General features: G+C 39.9%; 1 pseudogene; it reads left to right on the top strand.

The window, feature by feature from the left end:
• The first annotated feature begins 1132 nt into the window (after positions 1-1132).
• LOC138074094 (zinc finger protein 639-like) lies at positions 1133-3078 on the top strand (annotated as a pseudogene).
• Positions 3079-4575: the final 1497 nt, after the last annotated feature.

Here is a 4575-nt window from a genome sequence, read left to right as displayed (position 1 = left end):
TACCTTTTATTATATATTTTAATTATCCTTCCTCTTCTTAGTCTATGCATTCCCTTATTTTGAAAGCTAAAGTAGACTTGAGATTATTAAAGTTAGGGATGTGAAATTCCTTATTTCCTTCATTCTAAAATCCTTGAATATGTTTGTATCAGTTATTAGGAAATCTTTTGTTGGTATGAAACAAACTTTTAATCTGATAATGAGTTTTATCTTCAATAGAGATAAAGAATCCAGGATCATAGAAAAAGCAAGGGGTTTCCAGAAAAAGCATCTACTTCCAGTAAGCCTTTGACTGTGTGGAGCACAACAAACTGTAGAAATTCCTTAAATGGATGGGAATACCAGATCACCTTTCCTGTCTCCTGAGAAGCCCATGTGCAGGACAAGAGTCAACAATTAGAACTGGACATGGAAAAATGGACTGGATCCAAATTGGGAAAGGAGTACATCAAGGCTGTATATTGTCACCCTGCTTATATAACTTATAGGCAGGATACATCATGTGAAATGCCGGCCTAGGTGAATCACAGGCTGAAATCAAGATTGCCAGGAGAAATTTTAACAGCCTCAGATATGCCAATGATACCACTCTAGTGGCAGAAAGCAAGAGAAACTAGACAGTCTCTTGATGAAAGTGAAAGAGGAGGGTGAAAAAGCTGGCTTAACACTAACACTCCAAAAATTAAGATCATGGCTTTGGGTCCCATCACTTCATGGCACATAGATGGGGAAAATGGAAACAGTGTCACACTTTATTTTCTTGGGCCTCAAAATCACTGTGATGGTGGCTGCAGCCATGATATTAAAAGACGCTCGCTCCTTGAAAGAAAGACTATGACAACTAATGTAGATAGTGTATTGAAAAGCAGAGACATGCCCTGAGGGAATCCTTGTTGGTACAGAGGTGCCTGTAGGGGTCATGGGCCACCAGGCCACCCCCGGGGCTGGAGGCCTATGGTCCCTCCTAGGCCCCGATTCTCACCTCCTCAACTCCTCACCTGCCCGCCATCTTGGCAGGCCCCTACGGCTTGTGGCACAGATAGGGAGTGCATATTTTACCATCTGTGAAAACTTCTCTGTAATTTATTTTTTCCTCACTCAAGTATTAAAGATTACAGCAAATTTAAAAGCTATGAATGAATATCCTACAAAAAGAAAAAAGACTTTATATCTTTCTACTTATTCAGATTCCTCTGGAATAAGCAGAATTGCAGATGGATTCAGTGGAATTTTTTTCTGATCATTGTTACAGTGTTCTATGAGACAACCAGACAAAATATTTTGACAACAAAGATGATGATTCAGATACAGAGACATCAAATGACTTGCCAAAATTTACAGATGGAATCAAGGTCAGAAACAGAAATCAGTACAACCTGGTTCCTGGTCCTGTTCTTAGAATTTTAGACCACACTGCCTTTCCTACAGAAAAATCTGCTGATATTGAAATCTGTGATGAAGAGTTTGACTCTCCTGAATCAGCCCACCAGCAAACTCAAGGAGAGAGCCCCACTGAAGTTCACACTACTGAAGATGTTCCAGTTGCCGCAGAAGTACATGAAATTTCTGAAGATTATGATATGGAGACAGAAAACAAATCCTCTGAGACTCTCCGATACTAAACTGATGAAGAGTCACCAGCTAAACCTTGCAAAATTGTTGGCATGAGCCAAGCTGTGAATGTGACTGTCCAGCAGAAATGACCTTGCAGCTGCTACTGCTAGTTTCTGCGCAGCAGAAACGACCTTACTGAGAGCTAATAGCAGTGACCCCTATAAATGTGAACATTGTGAGTCCAACAGGAGATATTTTTCTGATTTAAAGCAGCATATGATCTTGCAGCATACTGATTCAAAGGTGTGCTGCGTCTGCAGAGAAAGTTTCGCTACCAGCTTCTGATCAAACATCCAAACTGCATGAAGAGGATCCCGACATTTGTAAATACTGTGATTATAAGACAGAAAGCTGTGGTATATGTACACAATGGAATACTAGTCAGCTATTAAAAAGAGTGCATTTGAATCAGTTCTAATGAGGTAGATAAAACTGCAGCCTATTATACAGAGTGAAGTAAATCAGAAAGAAAAATATCAATACAGTATATTAATGCATATATATGGAATTTAGAAAGATAGTAATGATGACCCTATATGTGAGACAGCAAAAGAGACACAAATGTAAAGAACAGACTTTTGGACTCTGTGGGAGAAGGTGAGGGTGGGATGATTTGATTGTCAGTCCAGGTTCAATGCATGAGACAGGGCACTCAGGGCCGGTGCACCGGCATGACCCTGAGGGATGGGATGGGAAGAAAGGTAGGAGGGGGGTTCAGGATGGGGGACACATGTACACCCATGGCTGATTCATGTCAATATATGGCAAAACCCACTATAATATTGAGTGGTTAAAATAAAATAATTAATTTTAAAAAAAGACTAATTTTTGAGACCCTCAGCTGGCACATTGCAGACACCCATTTTAGTGATCACTTTTATGGGTGTGAGAAGTGTGACATACAATTCTCCTAGAGCAGGGAACTCTATCTACATTTCTAGGAGCATAGCTGTGATAAAAAGTACTTGTGACTGTTCTGTGAACATGAAGCGAATGATCCAGAAGGCTTGCATAGCCATGTGTTAAGTGAGCATGCAGTTAATTAATAAAGTAATAAGTATAACAATGGAGAACATGGACAATAGAGCCTCTTAAACAAAATCACACCTGACAAATGTAAAAACTTCTTTGTTAGTTAAGTATGTGGGTTTCAGAGTAGACTTCATACAAATGTTAACAGATACTTGCTATTGAACATGTTACATTTTTTCTACATGTTTGTGATGACTGTGGGAAGGGCTTCTCAAGTACTCTAGAATATTGCAAAGACTTAAATCACATTTATCTGAAGGGATTTGCTTATGTCAATACTCTGAATATTCAACAGGAGAGACTGAAGATTTTAAAATTCATCTGGATCACAAACATTCAGCTGTTTTACCTCATAACTGTAGTGAATGCTTGATGAAGTTTGGAAGTGAAAGGGAATTAATAAGTCAATTTCCAGTCTATGAGACACCTTGATTGTTCTCTTTAAATTCCATAATGTTGATGTGAAATAACTACTTTGGCAATGTTAAAAAAAAAAGCAGAGACATCACTTTGCTGACAAAAGTCCAGATAGTCAAAGTTATGTTTTCCCCAGGATATACGGATGTGATAGTTGGACCATAAAGAAGGCTTAGTGCCAAAGAACTGATGCTTTCAAACTGTGGTACTGGAGAAGACTCTTGAGAGTCCCTTGGATAGCAAGGAGAACACACCAGTCAATCCTAAAGGAAAGCACCCTTAATATTCATTGGAAGGAATTATGCTGAAGCTGAAACTCCAGTACTTTGGCCACCTGATGTGAAGAGTTGACCCCTTGGAAAAGACCCTGATGCTGGGAAAGACTGAAGGCTGGAGGAGAAGGCGACAACAGAGGATGAGATGGTTGGATGGCATCACCAACTCAATGGATATGAGTTTGAGAAAACTCAGGGAGATAATGAAGGACAGGGAAGCCTGGCTTGTTGCAGTCCATGGGGTCACAAAGAGCCAGACATAACTTAGCCACTTAACAACAACAGCATCTCCAATAAGACTTTGTGTTCATTGTTCATTTTATTTGTTTTATGATGCTTTTACTTTTATATTATACTGAAGAATACCTACATTTATTACATTTCTTTGTAATTAACAAAATGCTTTCTTTCATTGAAAGACAAACTCCATAAACATAGAGGGTCAAAAAAAGAAAAGAAAGTTAAAAGAAAAAGTGAAAATGTAGTTGCTCAGTCCACTCCTTTACAACACCATGGACTGTAGCCTGCCAGTCTCCTCTGTCTATGGAATTCTTAAGGCAAGAATACTAGAGTGGGTAGCCATTCCCTTCTCCAGAGGATCTTCCCAACCCAGGGACTGAACCAAAGTCTCTTGCATTGAAGGCAAATTCTTAACCATCCAAACCACCAGTTCAGTTTAGTTCAGTTCAGTTGCTCAGTCATGTCCAACTCTTTGTGACCCCATGGACTGCAGCACACCAGGCCTCCCTGTCCATCACCACTCTTGGAATTTACTCAAACTCATGTCCATTGAGTTGGTGATGGTATCCAACCATGTTATCCTTTGTCATCCCCTTCTCCTCCTGCCTTCAGTCATTCCCAGCATCAGGGTCTTTTCAAATGAGTCACTTCTTTGCAGCAGGTGGCCAAAGTATTGGAGTTTCAGCTTCAGCATCAGTCCTTCCAATGAATATTCAGAACTGATCTCCTTTGGGATGGACTGGTTGGATCTCCTTGCAATCCAAGGGACTTTCAAGAGTCTTCTCCTGCACCACAGTTCAAAAGCTTCAATTCTTCAGCTCTCAGCTTTCTTTATAGTCCAACTCTCACATCCATACATGGCTACTGGAAAAACCATAGCTTTGACTAGAGGGACCTTTGTTGGCAAAGTAATATCTCTGCTTTTTAATATGCTGTCTAGGTTGGTCATAACTTTTCTTCCAAGGAGCAAGCGTCTTTTAATTTCATGGCTGCAATC

Source organism: Capricornis sumatraensis, chromosome 2, assembly GCF_032405125.1.
Source record: "Capricornis sumatraensis isolate serow.1 chromosome 2, serow.2, whole genome shotgun sequence".
Classification (NCBI taxonomy): Eukaryota; Metazoa; Chordata; class Mammalia; order Artiodactyla; family Bovidae; genus Capricornis; species Capricornis sumatraensis.
Note: the sequence above shows the minus strand (reverse complement) of the source record. Positions and strands in the feature narration are given on the sequence as shown.